Genomic DNA, 23,713 nt, shown 5'->3' on the forward strand with positions numbered 1-23,713 from the left:
CACCTAGGAAGCACAAAAATTCCCTTAATGACAATAAGTTCTTGTCTAGGATGTACTCTCCTAAGAAAGTAACAATTCAACTTCTTCCACCAACACTTGATGCACTTGTTAGTATTCTGGATGAACTTGTCATATTCTAGGTTGTCTTTGATTTGGTTGTTGATTTAATGCAATCAAGAACACACGAGGAAATCTTTTCACTATTCTTTCACGGACCACCACTGGATTCTGAGCTTGTCTTTCTTCTTCTACCAATATAGTACTTACTCTTTGATATTCAGCCCTACTTCTTCTATTCCTCCAAGCTAAAGTATCCAATTGCGAAAGTATATCTTCTTGCTCTGCATGAATCCAATCAAGATTCGGTTGTAGCACAGGGAAGAGGTTCTCATGTGGAAGAACCATCTTGTTTCATGACAGGCAATTAAAAACAATATCAAAGCGACTGTCTTCTTGTTTCGATTTCGATTCCCAGCAGAGTCGCCAAAAATCTGTTGGTAAACAGATTTGTTGCTTTAAGAAACTTTCTTGAAAAACTCTGTTTTGCCCTGTAATTAGCAACAAAGCATTCACAACAGTTGAAGAATCACAAAGAAATGGTAATTCTTCTCTGCGTTTGAGAGGGGCAGCTCCCTCATATAATGGGGGTATTTGGATTTTTCAAAAATTTAAAGAACGAACAATAAAGAAAGATTGAACGCCATATAAGATATGAATATAGATTAAAATAAATTCCATATACTCAAGTTTGAGATACCACAACTTGAAATAAACTTCTTCACATTCAATGTTAAAGGGAAAGCATTAGGTAATCATCAATTAAACATAAGAACATTGATAATAACCCATGAGAATAAGTTGAACACACATCCAAATTGATCTCTATTGCTTAATTGCTTGAATAACACTATCCAAGTATCTTATACAAAGCTTGTGAAAAAGTCCCCTCCACATTGAATAATAATGAGGTATATATAGGTGAAGTGGTAACCACCTGAGGTAACTACCCTAACCACCTTTATAACTACTTCATAACCTCCTCAATTACTTGAAATAACTTCCTCAACTTCTTGAAATAACTTCCTCAACTTCGGGAAAAAAAAACTACTTAGAATAACTACCCAAAATGAGAACTTAGGATAACTACCTCATATGAAAAGAGCCAAGATTATCCTTTATTACAATAAAGAAATAGAGATGAAAGAAAGGAAACTCGATCATGAGAGTTATTTACAAAGAAAAACAAAAACATGATACGAGTAACACAACAAAAATGAAGACTATACAAAAAGCATCTCTGCACTTATTCTAAGCTAACTCCTTGCACTGTCGATGAGGCTTTTGCTTCTGTAGGCACATTAGGTTGTCCAGGTCCTTTGTCTCTGAAGATTCTGAAAAGTCGGATGGCCGAAGTGACAAATTTTCCTTTGGGAATTAGGATGTTAGCTATCCTCATTTTCCATGTCTTCAAGTTTCTATGAATGCCACTTAGTTCTGTCACCATGCTGAGTGTCTGAGGCATAGAAGTTCTCAAGGAATAGTATTCTCACTGAAATTTGTCATGTTAAAAAGTTGTTGATCTACCATGTTCTAGAAGCTATTCTGTAACACCTGCAAGTCTTCCATCAATGTCACATTAGGGAGAAGAGCAGTGAGTTGTCCTTGGAGTTTGACACACACTTGATCACATGAAAGCATGAGCTTTTCTAACTCTGATGAAACTTGATCTATGATCACTAGTTTCCAGTTAATGCTTTCTATCCATATCTCTAGATAATCTTTTCATTACTAGGCAAGATTTTCTCGGTTGCAAGGGTGTCCATTCCAATTTCTATCATTTGTTTAAAATCATTCACAATTTCTTTCCAAGCTGCCTCCTCTTTCTTGACATTCTTCAAGTCTTTCTCAATTGTATTTTTCTTTATTAAGGCCTCATCATGGATAGATTTTGCTTGGACTAGGAATTCACATGCGAGAGTTTTGACCTTTTCTACCCAACCTTCAGTTACCTTTCCATAGGCTTGGTATTTTTGAAGATTATCCATAACATTCTTTTCAATTTCTCCTTCTGGTGTCAATACAATTGGCTGGCGATCTACACTTAGTGGCATAGTGGAGGTATCAACTACGGATCTCAAGTAAGAAGACAAAGTGTGCACTTGTTGTTTCAATTGATCCTTGGATTGCTTATCCTTTTCACTTCTCTCCACCATTCTGGCTGCCATCACATTAAAGTTCTGTATATCAGACTCATGAGAAGAAGGTCCCATATCAATCTTCGTCATGACAAAGTCCGCAGAGGTGGCCTCATTTGTATCTTTCTCAGATATGGGTTGAGCAATCTCTAAGCACATATTCTTTGAATTTGGATCAGTCTTTATTCTTGAGGATACTTTGACTTTCTTCGGTTTTTTAGCTCTTCCAAAGAGATCAGATATGCTACTAAATTCAGGTACCACCAGCTTTTCTACCTTCCTCTTCTTCAATAGACTTTGTTCTAACCATGGGAATGAAGAATTTTTTGTGGACTCTTGGATGTTTTCCTGTCTTGCTACCAGTGTTGTAGTCACCTCTCTGATTTCTTCAACTAGATGACTTGGATTACTTGGAAATGATGAATCCATGACTAAATTATTTTGTTGTGCTTCTTGTTGTGGGGATTCAATAGGAATGGAGGGAGATATGGAATGCATTCCATCATCGAATCTTGTGTCATCCAGAATTTCCACTGGAACTTGATCCTTTACTCGATTTGCAATAGAATTTTCTTCTATGTCTTTTGCTTTGGATTTCTTCCTCTTTTGTCGAGGTTCATCACCACATGTGTTCTAAAGATTGTTCCTCTTTGGAGGGTCTTCATCTCCATCACTTCCTTGAGTATTATGTTGAGAAGGAGTATCCCTAGCTGGAGTATGGAAAGAATGCAGTGAAGTAGAGCTCTCAAGCTGATTTCCTTTTCTTCTTGGAGTTTCATTTGTTGGTCGAGTAGCAGTCATTTGGGCAATCTTCTTCTTAATCCAAGCTTCAGAATTCCTGATTACAAAGCTTGTCCTTTCTCTGACATCTCTCATTTCTGGATCTGCCCAATTCAAATTGGGAAGTGGCTGGGATTGGACTTGCTCAAAATAGATAGGGTCAATCAAATCAGATCCATCATCTTCAATGCCTTCTATGGTCCAATCCATCTTGAAATCTTTCATTTGCTTCAAAGTCAACCTTGTCCAATCTCTTTTTCTAACCTCGAACTCATCTTCGCAATCCTCCCAAAAGTCTTCGAGATTAGGAAAATGAAAATAGCCAGGACCTAACTTTAAGTTGTTCTTGACATAATCCTTGCTATCAAAAGGGAACCTCATCTGGTATGGATACAAATTGACCTTGGATAAAGCTTTTTCTGCCTCATCTGCTCTTGAACTTGACTCACATCTATAGTGCCCGAGACAAATAGGGAAAGCTACCCCTTTATTCTTTCTATCTCTACATTTCTTTTGAACTGAAACCAATTGCTGACAAAGCTCAACTAAAATGAGCTTATCATCAACATATCTGGGTAACTTGTGTGGATAACCTTCAAATCCTCCTACTCGAAGATAGGTAAATCTCGGAAACTAGATGAAGAAACTTCCATATTTCTTTATCAAATTAGCGGCTTCCTTTGATATTCTGGTGGCAATGTTGCCTTGTAGTAACCTTACTGCCCACATTGTGAAAGCATCATTCACCCGCCTAAAATACACGAAGCTTTCCTCAAGTTGCAATTGCTTGTAATAATGGTAAACTTGAGTTTCTTGATTCAGGACGCCATTAGTACTTAACCCTGGCCATGACCTCAAATTAGCAATAGCATATATCAAGTAAGAGGTCATATGGAAGCGTTGACTCATTTTGAAGTGCACTAACTGGTCATGTATGCAGTTATTGATGAGATGGCCCCAGTCAATGAATTGCTTACCGGCAGAGATGACTGTTATGAAGAGATACATCCACATTTCAAACTCAGTGGAGTCAGGACTTCCTGTCACTCTATGGAGTAACAAAATCAAGTAACAAATCTCTTTGATGAAAAGAGAACAATGGAGTGTTTTTGGAAGCTGAGACTATCCTCCTCGTGGCGCAACCATCCATTCTTTAGCCAGATTGTTGAGGCATTTGCTTCTATTATCGTTGAAGTATTTGTAAGCTTTTTGCTTATCGATGTGAGTGAACTTTTCCTTATATGGCAAACGAAGAATAATAGCTATTGAAATTCCGTCAAGTTTGGCCATTAAGGATCCGTCTGCAGCTCTTATCTCTCTCGCATTTGGATTATATCTTTTTGAGCATTCTAGTACCAAATCTGTACATTGAATTGATATGGGAAAACATGCTGCTTCAATCAAGCCGCTTCCTGCCACTCTACAAGACAATTTTGATCTGTCACCTTCCATGAAGAACTTTTTGATCTCCTACAAATTTATGTGCCCAATCTTGGTATCATGAACCTCTGGAATCATGGTGGTGATCATCGGGGCATACTCATACTCTTGACCCTTGTATTTCATGATGATGTGTTTTGCAGATTCTTATACTAAGAAGTTCTAAAGTGTCTTTTTATTACCAATTGCAGCAAATTGGAAATTTGTAAACAATGTTTAAAAATATCTCTTGACTCCCTCTTATCCCATAGGGTTGAAAGCTTGAAAGATCATTTAAAACAACACCATGCTACTGTTAGAATCATTGCATTACGTTTCTTTGGGATAGTTTATTAAACAAATCATATCTCTCATTCTCCATATTTCATGATATCTGACACAACTTCTCCTTCAATCTGTATTTGGAAAGAATACTTATAACATATTTAAAGTTCCTTGAGATAGCGAGCATAGGTTTTGAAGTAAACCGACCTAGTATTCTTCAATGCATGAATGATATCGATTTGAACTGAAACTTACATAAGTTCCTCTTTAATCACAAGGAAGTCTTTAAAGCTCTTTTATAACACATTACTCTGCCAGTGCAGAAAGTAATCATGCATATCCATTCTTTACGTTTGGAGAACCCTCTGCCTATAGCAGGTATCTATAAGATGACATCTTCTCTGAAATGCTGCAAGTCGAAGGATATTTCAAACTAAAACAAATCTGACAGAAACCTTGCCATTTGATCACTTGTGTTTTTCTAAATTTCTCATTTCATGCATTCCACAAGATAAGATTTCTTTTGAGCCATTCTATAAAGTTAGTCCTCATTGTATACAATATATAAATAACTTTAAAACTTGATGTGATGACATTCTTTAAAATACTTTGTCGGCTTTTGCATGCAAGTTGACCAGAGCACTTCTAATTGCAATGTGAGACAAACAGCATCACCAAAATACAAATAGAAGCAATACCATCGATGGCTAAGGAGAAACAATATCACCTAAGGTGGCGGAATACACATTGCACTTTCTTAAACTCTTATCAACATATTCACATTGCGCAGCAATAACAATCATGTGCCGAGAATGACAACCATTTCTTTAAGATTATTTCAATCAAACTGTCTATTTCACGGTGCATACAATCAATCAAAAACCACAAAAGAGCGCTATCCCATGTCACAGGTCAACAGATCACATCAAGTTTGAAGTAAAACTGCGCATACATGACAATCTATAGATTGTGGATGATGAGAATTATTCACAACTGTCTTTATTGCAATGACAGGCGTTTAAACTTTAACGTTTATACTTTACATTGCTTTGAAGAGAACTATCTGATACACACACCACATATCTACAGAATACGAGGCGCTCAAACATTTCATCTTCAATACCTGCGAGTGGAGTTAGGGAGCACGATAGCATGCATATCTATCGGCATGCAAAGCAAATGGTTAATAGGTAGTTATAAAACCGATTTTATTATCTTTCACAAGCCACTTGGTGTATTCAATCCGCCAGATGGACGTTCAAGGGGAAGGCGTTGTCTTTTGAAATACTCACATCTTGTCGATGAGAATAGAGAGGATGAAATGTTTGGTAACTTGTTAAAGTTGGCCAACTCACCGATGAAGAAGTTGTCAATATTTAAACCTTGCGTGATTATCTGAAGAAACATATCGGTCACTTATGTTATTCACCAACTTAGCGGTAACAATCAACTCACTTTTTGAACTTGGTGGATATGGGCGCTTTGATTATTCTACTAACCTGCCGCTAATACTTGGTCAACTGCCAGCTTAGACCGTTGATGATCATGTTTTACTTTAAACTCTTTGAAAATGCCAATAGCAATCCAAGACAATACAATATTATCATTCATTTATTGGCAATTCGAGGGATCATTTAACTTAAAGTGTAGAAGTCAACATGTTACTTTGAATCATATCCTTTACTTTGAAAATGTTCATAGGATTGCAAATACAAATACAAAGAGTTTCTCGATTTTCTCAAAAACATGATTTGTGACCCTTCACCATCATAGCGTGAAGTACAATTATGACTTTTAAAGCTTGGGCGAACTTTGGAAATTCACGTATACTTTTTTTTTACGAATACATCCAAATATATGACGAACCATTCACACTAAAATGGCCTGTTTTTACATGGAAACGAAGAAGAATTATAATTGTCAAATTTACAATTAGGATCAACAAGTATGCACCCAGCTGCCGAAGACACTTGAAGAGCGGTCAGTGAGAATGGAGCATAGCATTAATTTCTTGCTACTTCTTTCTTGAAATCAATCGGATGCTGGAAGGAGAATGGGTTAAGAGCTACATGGAGGAAGAAGGTCTTATGCTGGAAAGTGACAACTTGAGTGGGGAAGAGTGGGCATTTGACATGGTGGAAGACTAATTGGTGAATGATTTTAGAGATGTGAAAGATATTGCGGCCAACTCTGCTCATGACGTGTGTGCTATTAGCATTTAGGAATATGAGGGGATGGAAAGGAAGAACGACGATGAAGACGCTTTTTCAATTTTGAAAGATGTCACAATTTTCCAGATCTGGTAAAAATTTTGTTTTTCTGTGTGGTAGCTAGGCACTTTTTTGCAAGTTCGGATTTGATGTAACTATGGGTGTTGGTTAGATATATATTCTAGATTGTATGTACTATGTAGATATTAGAAATCATATGTCAATAGTAAAGGGGTTTGTAGTTACAATTTATGTTGAAAACGTCTACTAGAATAGATGTTTTGTGGGTGGTGGTAGATATGGACAATCATCAATCCAGGCGACAATGTGAACTTTTCTTAACAATTAATACAAAGGTGTTGCCTCTAGCAGCTATTAAATTACCAAAAAAAAAAATAGTGTTGATTGGTAATACAATGGAGAGATTTCAATCAAAAAGATAAACAAAGAAACTATTTATAATATAGAGTTTGTGCAAATACAATGACAAATTTATACAAATGCAAATTCTAATATAGAGTTTGAAATGTATTATAACATAGGTATATCATTATTTGTGGTATGACTAGCTCTAGAGAAGCTACCAATAACAAATATATTTGTGTCAATATATTCTCATGAAAAAATACATTATGCTTTAATAATCATTTGAGAAATTAGTTACAATGTAAAGTATATACAAATAGAAATACCGTGTGTGTGTGTGTACATATATGTGTATATGTGTGTATATACATATATGTGTGTATATATGTATATATATGTATATGTATGTATGCATGTCTTTGTGTGTGTGTACAGATATATGTATGTATGTATGTATGTATGTATACATATATATGTATATATATACATATATATATATATATATATATATGTATATATATGTATGTATATATATATGTATATATATGTATGTATATATATATGTATATATATGTATGTATATATATATGTATATATATGTATGTATATATATATGTATATATATGTATGTATATATATATGTATATATATGTATGTATATATATATATATATATATATACATATATGTATGTATATATATACACACATACATATATATGTGTATATATGTATATATACATATATATACATAGACATATATATATATATGCATATATATACATATATACATATATACATGTATGTATGTATGTATGTATGTATGATACATGCATACACATACATATGTATATGTATATGTATACACATACATACACGCGCGCGCGCGTGTGTGTGTGATGAAATTTTATTTATATTAATTTAATGCAACAAATTTATGAGTCTAGTTTATTTATCTCTATTGAAGTGTGTACCTATTTATATACAAAATAAAAGCCAAATTCATATAGTGGGACAAGTCAAACAATCATACCAAAACATGAAATAAAATATACATGGAAAATCAACATAGAAATAAACTTCTAAGAGATGCTATGACATTATCATAAGTATTTATAAATATATCTTGGGGAGCAATTGAATTTGTGAAAGATGATCAATGTCGAGGATTGCTTCATGAAAAATTTGAGATTACCTGCATAAAAAAAATAAGTTTAGGAACTCGATATTTATGAAAAATATTAAATTGATGTAAAACATCATAATGGTTTTTCCTATCATTTGCACTCACCAATAACATTAGCAATTGCTTGACACTCGGATTTTCTTGATACCTACAACTATTGATTTTTCCCTTGATTGTTGTTCAAGAATTTAAAGGTCTCTTACTCTTCCCCTAGGTTGTTTAATTCTTCTATCATGACTTATTTGTGACATGTTGCATACAACATGGCCTATTTACATTGACCCAAGGTCGCACTTGAATATAAGTTCTTATAGCCACACTAGGATCCAGAACAAAAGAAAATGGGAAGGTGATTGATTTGTTAAGATCCCTCCTCAACCTCTTGACACGTTCTGAATAAGTGTGTATTTGGTTGCTAGTTCAGTTTGGTGACTCAAGCAAGGGCTTCAAGAAGTCACCAAACTTCTTAAGTACTTGCATGTCTTGAGAATCAACATAATTAGCATCCCTATTTAGATGACTATGTACAAGTATAACATCAGCAACTGCTTATGTATCATCTATAATTCTATACTTATCATTTGAAAGTCCATGTGCAATATTTCTTATACATGTCCTATCAACCACAAATGTACCATCTACAACTATATGTCTCATCAAGTACATGTATGTAGTATTATCTTTGCATTAAGCATTATAATTAATTGAATATAAATCATTTCATAAACGAAATAAAGAAATTACAAAGAAACATCTCGTGCCTTCAAAAAAAAATTGGTGAGATGAATTTGATCCATTTGTTCTAGTATTCTACTTGAAACCTTCAGAACATTCTTGTAGTTGTTTCCCTTCATATCCATGGACAATTGCAACACACATAAAAATGTGAAATTTTCTAACTAGATATCAAATGTCGTTTGAAGTTTAGTTCTCAACCCTAGGTGAATATCATTAGCAATACAATCATAATTTTGAATTACCTTAGCCCTCTCTATTTTATTTATGAGTATCCTTATTCATATGCCTAAAATATGTATATATTTTTAGTAAAATAAGCCATGTATAAATAACATATATTTCAAAAGAGAGTACATGACATCCAAAATTAGTCCTAATAAGAAGAATAATTATAGCATATTATAATCAAATTGAAAAAATTATACACTTTAATATGAGAAAGATAATTAATGAAAATAAATTAACTTGCTAAATGGATAGAATTTTAGCACTCACATCATTAATCATGAATGCATTAACTCTCCAATTACTTTGTAGTTCTTTTCCTTGTTCATATACTTCTACCAACCACTCATAAACGTCTTCAACTTTGTTATGGAATGAAAGATCCCATGCAACAAGTACTCAAGCCTCTTGCTCATCAAAAGAAAACAAAGTACAATTGATACTACATATATTTCTATTAAAAAAACCAATAGAATGTAAATAATTATCAAATTATAAAATTAAATTAAGCATATAATATCTTAAATTATAAAACTTACCTCATATTTGTTTTTTTTAAATGTTGAATATATGGAAATGGCATAATTGTGTGTATCAAGCCATCACTCATCCATCAAAGGATTTTGAATCCACATAATGAATGCGGTATTGTATTGAAAAAAGACAAAATACCTCTACCCTCTACATGCTACAAGTTGATGCTAGTGACATCATTAATGTATTTCTATGATTGTTATGCATGCATATCTCTTACTCAACATACCTTACAATACAAGATCCATGAAATGCCTATTGCAATTTGTGTCCAATGAGACACCCATCAATGAAAGGAACTCAATGTAGTTTTTGCACTCAACAAATAAATTAGAGTAACGTGGCATGTGAATCATTGCTTGGATCATTCACCCTATGGAAAAACTCACTTTTGGAGTCAATAAAATTTTTGATTATATATAATTGTATTTAATCTTCATCTCAACTAATTAAATAATTTTATTATCTAATTAGAACTAATTTTTTTCTAATTTTCAAATAATTTTTAAATTATTGTTTCTTCTAGAGTTTATTTAATTAAAATTTATTATTCCTCTTTAATCAAACAATTTTGATCCATTAATCTTGCATCAACTAATTATTCTTCAATGATTAAATAATTATGTTAATTATTTAATCCCTCACTAGTCTTCATCTTTGATTAAATGATTCTGTTAATTATTTAATCTTTTATTAATTGTTCCTCTTGATTATATAATTTTTTAATATTTAATCTTTTTAAAAATCTCTCTAATTAAATTAATATTATATTTATTTAATTATCTTCAACATGTTGTGAAAATAAATAAATTTAAACTCCATCTTCTTATCTTATCTTTTAAACTTGCTAATTTCTTCTTCCCTTCCAATTCACGAGTTTCTAATTTCTTCTTCATTTCCACTCTTGACTTGCTAAATTCAGTCTTATGTCTTTATCCTCCAAAATGGTAACTTTCAGTTCCATTTGATCAATGTTCATTTATTTATCTATTGTCAAATCAATCTCAAATATTCAATCAACTCTCATTTTCTATTTAAACCAGTCTCTTTTCTTATTTTAGTTAACCACACCTTCAAAATCTTCACCCTATTATATCATCTTGCTTTTATGTTGCTTTGTTGTACACTTAATTTCTAAGAGCTAATTTGCAAGAAGACTAGAAGAACAATGAAGGTGATGAATTCAGTGTTTGGTATAGTTTGTTTTGATTTTCATTTTTAATGCATCATGAATTCATCTTCTATTGGTTGTGTCGATTTATTTTACATAGAATTTGGAGTTTGTGGTTGCTTAATATTTCTTTGTAGGTTTTCCACTTTCTTACATGACATTTTTGGTGAACCCAACTTGAATGCACATTTTTCTATCATTTCTTTTTGTGAATTGTTGGGATAACAGGTTCTGACAAAGCAATTGAGACACAATTTTATGCATTTGTGTTTGCATGCATGTAATCTAATTAAGTTGATTAACAACTCATGCAACCTACATTTCAAATCAGATTAGCCTTAATGAAATGGATAAATGAATATTCACATAGTTTAATTAGGAGGCTAAATTGACAACAACTTTCACATAGTTTAATTAGGAGGTTAAATTGACAAAAACTTTCACAGAGTTTCATTAGATTGGTCAATTAGATTTCATCTAGCTTGCATTTCATCTTTAAGGTCTCTAGGTCTCTTTTAAGCTTCTCGTAACTCGATCTTAAAACAAAAATGGACAAAAAACACATAACAAACATCCTCCAAACATCAATACAAAAATACACTAATCTTGGAGAACTAATCGAATCTTGCTTAAGAAATTTGATCCAGTGAAACATCATTACCTTACCTAAAATTGTTCACTATCAACCTCATATCAAACCAGCATGGTGGCAAGGTACAAAATTTTGTGAATATTATAGGACCAAAGGACATAGAACTCCTAATTGTATAAAATTGAAAAATATCATTCAAGACCTCATTGGTCAAGGTGACATTACTTTTGAAGAACATCTTAATAATTCACCTAATAAGAAACTAGACATATGTCAAAACACTTTTTCCAAGCATGATCAAAATCATATACTTATGTCTATCAATGTTTCATTCCAAAATCCCTTTCTTCATACAAATACCCTCTATGATTCTAAAATTCTAGATTTAATGCCATCATACACTACAATGAAACCCACTCTATAGAGTCCCATTGAAAATACATTCCTATCATGCCAAAACATTGACTCCATCCAAAAATCCCTCATTCATATCCGAATTCCTACCCTATGTCAAGAGGATAATCCAAAGAATGAAGAAACAAGTCTTCAAATAGATCAAGATCAAGATCTTGAAGCTTTTCCATTGCATCAAATATTTGACCAAGATCTCATTTCCTTTGATGATTTCACCATCCCTTGTCATTCTATCCAAGATAATTCCCTTGTATATCAATAGTAAGGTGTTCTTCCAAATCCCGTTCATAATCCACTCCTTGAGCAAGATCAAGGTATCCCCTCACCTCCTTATCCACTTCAAGATCTCATCTGCCTAGATGATCTTGTCATCCTTCCTGATCCCCTTCATGATAACAATCCATCTCAAGATCATATCATCTCTCCCATCCTTTCTAATGAGACCATTCAAAAAAATAGCAAAAGATCCTTAAAATGGAATCCAATGATCCTCTTCCAAGTCCAAATCATAGTTTCCCGACACCTCCATGTCATAATCCTCCATGTCCTTGAATATCCCATAATCCTCCTCATGATTCCATTACCTCTACCTATCACATTGGTTCCTCCAATTTCATCCTATCTGGTTTTCTCCATGATCTTATTATTCCTTCCATACCATATCCCCCTCAAAATGGACTCTCATCTTGTTTTAAAAGTAACAAGTATCCTATTGGTAAAAATATATGTCGAATAATGTGTTATCAAGGAAAAGGGTTAGGCATACATGAACAAGGCATATTAGAACCCCTCAATATCAAAGGAAATCCTAATTATCATGGCCTCGACTACATATCTCACTCTCAAGATGCTGGTATCTCTACTAAATCCCACATCCCTCTATATAAATCCAAGAGTACACATCTCCCTTCATCCCTTCCATCCATCGTAGGTCCTTATATACTTCCATCAACCATCCATATCACCCCTAGCTCACAATCCACTTACCCTCCAATAAATCAATATCAACAAACGTACACATCTTTGAAAACCTTCCAAACATCTACCTATATCAACCCATCCAAAAGACCTGCATATTGTTCCTATCTATCCATGAATCTCATTTGCCTTGGAAGCAATTTGGATGTCAAGCATAAAATCCACAAGTACAAAAATCCACATGCATTCAAGGATCAACATGTACAAAGTAAAAGACATGTCAAATCAAAGAAAAATCTGATCCAAAAGCAAAAATATATATCCAAAAGGCTAAAAAAGCCCATCAAGCAAAAAGAAAAATCCAAAACTATGTGGGTTCCTAAGGTACTCATAGAAGTAATGTGTTTCAAAAAACCGCAAATGTAAAACTATGTGGGTTCGTAAGTCACTCCTAGAAGAAATGTGTTTCAAAAAATGACAAAGGAAAGAAATATCGAAAACCATGTGGATTCCCAAATTGCTCATAGAAGCATTGCATCCCAAAGAAAAATACAAATTGGTATCCAAAATTACTATTCCAAAAGCTTCCTTCATTCCTCCATCTAAAAATATCCCAACTTTCAAATATATTCCTCCATCATTTCCTTTATCTATATTGGGTCCTTATTTCACAAAATCCACAGCCACTCTTCCATCAAAATCTCAAAATCCAAAATTTTATTTTCCTCAATCACTCTGGAATCACCCCTCAAGGTGTGTCAAATTTGATCTTACCAACATTTTGCTCCACTCATGCACAAGACTTCCAACATCCCATCCATTATCCAAAACCTATTTTTCATCCGTCCTTCCTTCTAATCCAATCCTTTGCATAAATCGCGACCTCAGTTCTAGCAAAACCTCCACCTATTTTGAAAGTATCAAGCTTGGGAAAATGGATTGTTACACAAATGTCAGCCACCTCATTTTTTACACTAAGAAGGGACTAATCTATAGAGACGCATAAAAATACATTATATTTTTCAACTTGTAATAGTATTTCTTAAGATCACTAGATTTGAACAAAAAAAAAATTTATTAAATATCTTAATTTTTAACTTAGTCAACAATTGTTTATGATAGGTTCTCTCTACAACTTTCTCACTCCTGCATCGTTTTTGGATTTTGAATCTCCTCTCTAATGGTGTCCATGAAAGGTGGGGGATAGATCCCCCCACCTGTTGATCCTCCATCGAACTATGCTACGATGATAGGCTTTATCTCAAATTTTGTTGCTCTTTCTGGGGATAATGTATCCCTTTGTGACAAAGTGGCTTCTCATTCTATGGGGTCCCCTATGAACACTCTGCATGTGAAGGAGATGATAGTAAATGGTATTGAGACGGTGGTTTCATTGGGACCTTTGGTGGTTTCCCAACCCAGGGATTCAAGGCCCCTAACGTGACCATTACCAATTCCAAGGCAACTGTCGCTCATGATGAGATTGTTTCCAAAGATGCGAGGATAGAGAAGGTGCAACCAAATGGTAGCACACTTGATAAGGGTTGGAAGACCCTACTTGTTGGTAGCACTCAAGGAGGGGTGGACCCCAATTTTTTCCTTGAATGATTGCAAACTAAGGAAGGCACAACTATTGTCTTATTGGATGCGGTTGTGGATCGTATTGTGTCCAACATGAACAATGCTCTAGTGGGAAAAAATTTCTCCCTCAGACCTACTATTGATATGGTTAGGAAATGAGCAAATGCAAAATGGAAGCTAAAGGGCAGTGTCTCTATTAGCACCATGCTTGGTGCTCTCTTTCATTTTAAGTTTATAGCGGAGGAGGATGTTGTCATGGTTCTCTATGGATTTTGGACGTATGGAAAGTATCATCTTTCTCTATGTAGATGGAAATCAAGTTTTGACCTAGCAGTTGATCTACATAAGTGTGCCCCTATCTAGATCTGCCTTTTGGGACTGCCTTTGGAATACTGGGATAAATCTGTGTTCAGATGGATTGGAAATACATTTGGGCACTTTGTGGCAGTGGATGAGATTACCTAGACTAAATCCAAGTTGGTGTATTCTCATTTCTATATTTTGGCTACGGTCAGTAAAAATCTTCCCAACTTTATAACTCTGAAATCTAAATTGGGAAGTTTGACTCAAGCTTTGATTTATGAAAATGCTACTCCCTTTTGTCAAAAGTGATCCAAATCTAGCCATCTAGTCTTTGAATGTAAGTCCCTTGATCCTAAGCCTCTCAAGCTTAAAGAACCTATGGTCGATGTGGACTCCTTAGAGAAGGGGATATTGGTTATGTGGTAGATGGAAATTACTATCCCTTCTAGGAAGGAATAAATAAGTTACTGGAGACCCCTACCAAGCCTTTTGATGGGGATGTTTTAACCCCTATCCCTCCCTTGTGAGACTCTGATGATGATAAGCTTCCACATGGGGTACCTTAGCCTCTGCCTAGTGAGGATGGACAAGTACTTTTGAACCCCTCTGGCATGCTTGGTTTTGGCCGCACTTTGGGGGTGACACCTTTGGAGGAAGGGGAGATCCCAAACTGACATTCAAATCCTACTTACAAAACTAGGGAGGTCCTGATCCTGAATTCCAAGGCTTCGAATATGAATACTTTGTAGACTTATTCAATTGGTGCAACAGTTCCCTCTACACCACTGAAGAATTTTTCTTTATTGCAGATCTCCTTAAGCAGTTGTCTCCTCTCTGGTGATGATGGTTGGATTATGCAAAGGAGAAAGATTGGGAACATGAAATTTGATGTTGAGATTGACCCAAAGACGGGCTGCCCATCGCGGAAACTATCTCGATAAAAGGAAGTGGCAAGGGAAATCGCCTATGGAAGGCAAAGGACCTTGGATGCATCAACCGAAGTCAAGAAATGACTTTCAAATCTTTTCATGGAACATGCAAGGCCTTAATAGTCCCCAGAAACAATATGCTCTTAAGAATTGTATTCTAGAAAACAAGATAGATGTTCTCTTACTTCAAAAAAGTTAAAATGATTGATACCTCCTTTACTACAATCACTAGTAAAATCGGGCCTAGTTCTTAGTTTCTCATTAGTAATTCCATTGGGGCCTCTAGTAGGGTGGTTACTATGTGGGATCCTCTACGATTTTCTAGAAATTGTCTCCTCCTCAACCAACTTCCTTGCTACCAAGTTATCTTCCCATAATGGTTCCTAGTTTCCTATCAATGTCTATGCCCCCAACACTAGAATGGGTCATCTTACCCTTTGTAATGATATTTCCCTTTTAGTCCAAAATGACTTTGATGCTCACTGGATGGTAGTTGGGGATTTAAACTCCCCTCTTTTCCCTTCTAAAAAGTTTGGGGGCCTCCTGTATTATTTTGATAGCATGACGGACCCGGATGACTTCATTAACAAGAATGGGCTGATGGATGTGGAGTTGGTCGGACAAAGTTTTACTTGGTCTAATCAGAGGAAAGGTGATCATCTTATTTATGTCAGACTGGACATATTCTTAATCTCATGCAACTAAGATCTTGGTTTCAATAACTTTGTATTTTCCTTATCTCGAACAATGTTTGACCACAATCCCATACTCCTAGTGTGTCCTACTCAATGCACAAGGGAGGTTACCCTTTCTACTATGAAATGTGGACTTCTCATCCAAAGTTTAGGGAGTGCGTGAAAATATGGTGGAACACCCTTGTCATAGGAACACCCATGTTTAGGGTGACTCAAAAACTGAACTTGATTCAAAGGAATGTGAAGGGATGGAACAAAAACACTTTTAGAAATATTTTTGTCAAGAAAAAGGAACTTAGTAGCAAATTGTTTGCAATCCAGGAGCAGATTGATTATGGAGACCTTCTCAATGCCACAAATAGCAAAGAGGAAGCTTTAAGAAGGGAATGGGAGGAAAACTTGAAGGAGGAAATCTTTTGGAAGCAAAAATCTAGAGTTCAATGGTTGAGAGAAGGGGATAGAAACTTTGCCTTCTTCCACAGATAGGCTAGTAGGCACAAGAGAAGAAATCTAATTACTTGCTTAAAGAATGATTAGAATCAAGAAATTAAGAATGATGGTTCTTTAGGGACTATGGCCTTGAACTACTTATGTAGGTTGATGGAAGATGATAATAGCTTCAGGGATTCTCCTTTAGATGAGACTCTCCTTCAATTCCTCCCAACTCCCCTAAATGAGGTGGACAATGTTGTCATAATGGCCCTGATTACAGATGACAAGGTGAGGGTGGTGGTCTTCTCTATGGGTGCCTTCAAGGCCCCAGGCCCAAATGGCTTCCCTTCGACTTTCTTCCAAGACTTATAGGACATTGTTGGTGTTGATTAATGGATACTAAGGATATTTTTAGATTAGACAAGTTGCTAAAAAAGTTAAACAACGCTTTTATTGCCTTGATTCCTAAATTTCAAGAACCTACATGTCTCAAGGACTTCAAACCCATCAGCCTTTGTAACACGGTCTACAAAATATTTTCCAAAGTCCTTGTTAATAGGATTAAGCCTTTCCTTGATATTCTTATAAGTCAGAGCCAAAAAAATTTCATACCAGGAAGAAAAATCTTGGATGTTGTCATCAATACTCATAAGGTTATTATTCACTCTATGGATAGAAGTCATCAGCCAGGTATCATTTTGAGGCTTGAAATCTCTAAGGCCTATGAAGGAGTCAATTGGAATTTCTTATTTAAAGTCTTTAAAAATCTTGGGGTTGGTGATAGACTTATTAACCTTATTAGGGAATGCATCACCACAGTCAGAAATGCTTTTCTTGTTAATGGTGTCCCTAGGGAATCCTTTTGGGTGTCTAGGAGACTTTGTCAAGGTGATCCTCTGTTCCCTACATTTCTATTATTATGGTTGAGGTTATTCGTAGGAACTTCAGGTCTTTAGTTCACAATGGAGCCTTAATGGGGATCAAGCTAACTTCCTCGGTCCCCTCCACTATTTTGCAGTAGTTTGTTGATGAAACCATCCTCTTTGGGGTCACATCATTGGTTGAAGCTAGGGGGTGGAAAACCTTTATCAATCATTATGCAGATGTGTCTGGTCAGCATATCAATTATGACAAAAGCAACATTTATTTCTTCCATACCGCCGACAAACTCCAAATCAAAATCTGGGTTATTTTGGGATGTCAAATTGCTTCCCTCCTGGGAACCTATCTTGGACTGCCACTCATAGTTAAGGAAGTTTCTAAATCCTTTTGGAACTCCATCCTTGAGATAATGCAAAAGAAACTTACAAGTTGGAAGGGTATACTTCTTAGCAGTGCAAGTAAACTTTAGTTCTTGGCATCCTCTTTGCAAGGGATCCCTATATATTTCCTATCATTATTTAAAATATTTGCCTCAATGGCTGAGAAATTGGAAAGAATCAAAATAAATTTCCTTTGGATAGGTATGGAAGAGAAGAAGAGGTTGCCTTTGGTTGGTTCGGACAAATTCTGCCACTCAAAAAGTAATGGTGGGCTGGGAATCAAGAAAATTTCACTTTTTTATAAGGCCCTTATGTCTAAAACTGCTTGGAATTTGGCTCACCAAAATGTTGATTGGGGCCACCTTATGTGTGCAAAGTATCTCAATCAAGACAATTTCTACAAGGTTCTGGATTTGGATGGTTTCCCTAGGGGCTCCAAAATTTGGAACAATATTCTAAGGTGCAGAGACATTGTCTCCCATGGGTTGAGATGGCTCATAGGTGATGAAAGAAACATCTGTGTTTGGGAGGACTGTTTATTGGGAGATAAACCTTTTAATTCTATCCCTTCCCTCGGGATACTACAAGGTTGCACTATTGCTTTCTTTGGTCATTGGGTTAGCAACTATCTCTCTGCAAACACTTGGAAGGATATTTTGGCTTGTTGTCATGACTAGCCCTACCTTTTTCCTTTTTCCCAAGAGTTGTAGAACATGCTCGGTAAGGTTAGACTACCCCTTTTCCCTCGGGAGGATAAATTCATTTGGAGATGGAACCCGAATGGGGACTTTTTAGTTTAAACGTCTTACTACAATCTTCTGAGGGGTAACAACTCTCTTTATTGGTGAAAGCAAGTTTGGAACCACCACCTCATCCCTAATATCTATTTCTTTTGGTGGATTGACCTTCATGACAAAATCTTTACCCAAAACAACCTCTCTAAGAAAGGTTTCCAGTTTCCTATCAGATGTGTTATGTGTAAATTGGATGAAGAAATGTTCCTCATTATTCATGCATTATGATTTTTCTAGAACCCTTTGGGGGATGGTTTGTTGGAATTTTAATCTTTATTGAACCATGAATGAGGATTTGACCCACCTAATGTAGGAATAGGGGGTTCAACTTCTAATCCCCCGATTTCCCAGCTACGGATGCTAATACCACCGCACCTGGGCTAGAGAATTTGGAAGGAAAGGAATAATAGGATCTTTCGTGACATTGAAACCCCTGCAAAGACAGATTTTAGGTCCTTCCTCAAGCTCCTTTTGGAGAATACATATGTTACAATTGTTAAACCTCCCCCCAACCCTCCCTTTGTTAGTGACATTGAGGTAGCTCTTCAATGGAACCTCCCATTCTCTTTGTAGCCTTTGATAATTCTAAGTGCCTTCTTAGAATGAATACGAAGTGGTCACCACCCTCCCCTAGCTACTTCAAGCTAAACTTTGATGATGTTGCCAAACACTCCCCGGGGCTTGCCGCGGACAGAGGAATTTTAAGATCACACTCTAGGGAGTTAATGGTTGCTTATATTGGCAACCTGAATGGTTGTACTAGTAACTAGGTTGAAGGTATGGCTCTAGATTAGGGTCTTTGAATAAACCTCTCTATTGGCATTCATGTTATTGATATTGAAGGGGATTCCAAACTCATCATAGATGTTGTTAAAGAGATAAACAGAATCAATTGGTTGATTGATGGTATTATCAGAGATATTCTTAGGCTAATCTCAAGTTTTGACTCCTTCACTATAGGTCATGTTTTTAGGGAAGGTAATAGGGTTGTTGATGCCTTGGCAGTGCTCAGCCTCCCTAGTCAGGGACTAAGATGTTGGAGGAGATTGAATTCCTTGCCCATTAATGTTAGATTACTCCTTCAAGGAGATTTTAACACTTGGATCCCCCATGGATTTCCACCCCTTTGATTTTACCCACCCTCCTCTTCTAGGTCATGGGTACTTTTGAAAGAGGGAGTTTTTAAATTTGAATAATCTCAACTTGTTGTTGAATGGCAACAACGATCATATAATAAGAGATGATCTCCTAAAGAAGAGGACCAATAGGAAATGCAGATTGATGAGAAAGAAAATCCCATTGACCACCCCAAGGATGATGAGATTTAGACCCTCAAATGTGAGGTCTGCAAACTGTGGAACTGTTTGGCAGTTTTGGGGCAGACAAGGAAATACAGATTTTGAAGGAGGAACTCTGGGAGATGAGGCATATATGGGACACCAGAGATAAGAAACTTGTCTGCATCAACAAGTTTTTCATGAGAATAATGCACAGCTAGATGTTGATCCTTTTTCTCCTACTAGACAAGATTGTTGATGATGATGCAAATAAACAGGGTTGGAAGGAACTCTATATGTTCCTTACTGAGGATTGGGGCAATGTTCTCGATATGACTAGGGTTTGTAATCTAGTCTCCTAGGTCTAGGTTTGTTTGTTTTTTCTTATGTTGTTGGTTTTATGATTCACTGGACTTACGGGGTATGCCCCTGCTACTCTCTTTTACTATTGTTAGACTCTCGCTTTTGTTTTGTGTTGTTAATGTGTTGTTAATAGTCTCTGGACTATGTTAAGGGTCAGCGCCCTTGTTAATGCTACTTTTATAATAAAAAAACAATTGTTTATGATTCTTGAGTTAGAAAATTAAAAAATTAAATCCTTTGATAATTTTTTAATTGATTAGTTGGTGTTTATGAAAGAAATACAAGTTGAAAAACATGGTATATTTTTTATCCTGAAAAAGAAGTATTGTTCTTATTTTTTTGTTGATTATGTGGTGGTTGATGAGAGAAATGCAATTTGAGCTACTTCTTTCTAAGTTTTTTGTTGAGTTGATAATTTTCAAAATAAAACTCAAGTTGAGCACTTCAACTTGTTCAATAATTGTTTAGGATGCATCAATTGGAAAACAAAAACAATCAAATCCTTCAATGTTTTTTTTGCGCATTGATTAAGTGGTTGTTGTTGAAAGAAATGCACCTTACAAAAGAAGAATTGTTTATTAAGTCTTTGTTTAGTCGATATTTTAATAGGAAAAAATGGGTTGGGTTGTCAACTTAGTCAATAATTATTTATTATTCTTTAATTGGAAAACAAAAAAATTAAAATACTTTGACATTTTTTTGTTCGTTGATTAGTTGATTGCTCATGAAAGAAATATAGTGTGTTTTTCAACATGCAATAAATATTGTGATTTTAGTTTAGTTGATCATTTATCAATATTTATTTTTATTTTTTTTTAAAAAAAACATAAAAAAGTTTGACTTTTCAACTTAGCTGATAATTGTTTAAGATCCCTCAAATGGAAAGCAAAAAATTTAAATTCTTCAATATTGTTTTTTTTAATTGATTAATTGATTGCTCATGAAAAAATTAAAGTTTATAAACTATTGTTTATATTTTAATTAGTTGGTTGTCAATCATCAAAAATCAAGTTGGCTTCTACAACTTAGCCAACAATTGTTTAATAATCTTGAAATAGAAAACAAAATATTTCAATATTTCAATATTATTTGACTTTGTCTTCATTGGTTGGTTGGTTGTTCATGAAAGAAATGCAAGTTTAAAATCGCAATACCTACAAAAGTATTATAGTATTGCTTAGGTTTTTGGTTTAGTTGATCATTTATCAACAATAACAAAGTTGGTTTTTTCAACTCAATTAACAATCATGTAGGATTCTTCAGTTAAAAAACTAAAAAACCCAAAACCTTTAATATTATAGTTTTTTCATTAACTAATTGATTGTTAATGAAAGAAATGCAAGTTTGAAGTTCAACAACTAGTTGATTGTGTTTTACAACATACAAAAATATTGTTTAAAATTCTTAAATAGTAAAAGAGAGAATTTTTGTCTATAGTAAATAAAATTTTAACATGTCTTGGAAAATGGTGAATTACATAGAGCGATGTCGACAAAAGAAAGGTAGGCAAAATCCTGCAAATCTGAGGAGATCATTGGGAGATCAGGTGAACATTAACAGATGGGGAAATAATACAATCACTCCATCATTTACGACTGGTGTGAATGTTATTCCTCCTAGCACATGAAAAGGGAGTCAAGAATAGAACCCTATAGCACAAGATAAGGAAAAATGATTGATTCAATGCCCTAATAGGAATCAAGGGATCGGGTTTGGTAAAGGGAAAAGGAATTGGAAGACCCTTAATGGAGAAGGAAGTCATAGGGTTGATGGGAGCAAGGCTCGGAGAAGCCCTATAAGCAAGCTCTTTATAATGTCATCAGACCTTATAACTCCAAATGCTAATCTACTGAAGGACAGAGCTCTATTGGTAAAATGGTGCGGCATTGGAAAGAAAATCATGGATTGATGGAGAAGCGAATATGATAAAAAGATAAGTATTTGACCTCTTCAGAATGACTTTTTTTTAGTAGAATGTATGGACCTTAATTTGAAAATTGAGATTTTGTACGGGAATCCAATTTTATCCAAAGGATTCAGTTTCCATAGGATTAATTGGACTCCCAACTTTGATCCAACAAACACCTTTAAAAAATCACCAATGTGGCTCAGTTTGGTCGGGCTACCCGCTTAATATTGGAATGGGGAAGCCTTGATCAAAATAGGTGATGCCCTAGGTTCCTTCTTAGAGGTGGAAGAGGATTTTCTCAATAGAAATATGGGGGATGTAGAAAATGTATATGTGGAGGTAGACTCAAATATAGGGGTTTACAAAGAATTGAAAATTGTTTCCGATTTAGGGAGATGGTCTCAGAAGGTGAAGGTTTTGGAAGGTAGGTAGCCTAGTCATTGTCTCTTAAGAGAAAAATTGCAGTCAGGGACCTCAAGAGAAAGTTTGAAGGCTAAGGAGACTAGATCAAATTGTCCTAAGGTAGGTGGAATAGCTCAAACTAAAAAATATGAATTTTGGGAGGTTGCAAAGAGATATTATAAACAATACATCAATGATAGAAAGAAGAAATGGTAAGAACTACTTTTCAATCACCTTTGTTGCAAAAAAAAAAGATGAGGAGAGAAAGCTCATAGAATTAGGTATTCCTAAAGAGCGTAGAGCCCTTGGCCAGCAAGCTAATCTCGAGGATGAGCTTGAGGAAGGAGAATTGGTGGAGTTGGTAGTTGACAAAATAAAATTGGCTAAGGATTGGCACTCCCAATCTTCAGAACTTCAGTTAGTGGATCTTATGAGAGATATCCCCTTGGTGGTGTCTAAGGCACAAGGAAAGGAAATGTTAACTCAACTCAAGAGTGAAGTTGCAGCTCTAAGGAATGAAATCAAACTATAATTATCTTTAATTTCTTCTAAGAATAGGCGGGTGGGTAATGACAACTGCATTGATCCAAAGAAGTAGTCTCTAAAGAAGGATTTGGTTCAAGATGAATCAAAATTGACTCAACAAATTGCCCCAAAGTCAACCCTTAGATTAGAATAGGAAGAGGTGCTCCAAAATGGTGAAGGTATGGAGACAGATGTAGGAGAAGTTACCCC

The sequence above is a fragment of the Cryptomeria japonica genome, chromosome 1 (assembly GCF_030272615.1).
Source record: "Cryptomeria japonica chromosome 1, Sugi_1.0, whole genome shotgun sequence".
In the NCBI taxonomy this organism is placed as follows: Eukaryota; Viridiplantae; Streptophyta; class Pinopsida; order Cupressales; family Cupressaceae; genus Cryptomeria; species Cryptomeria japonica.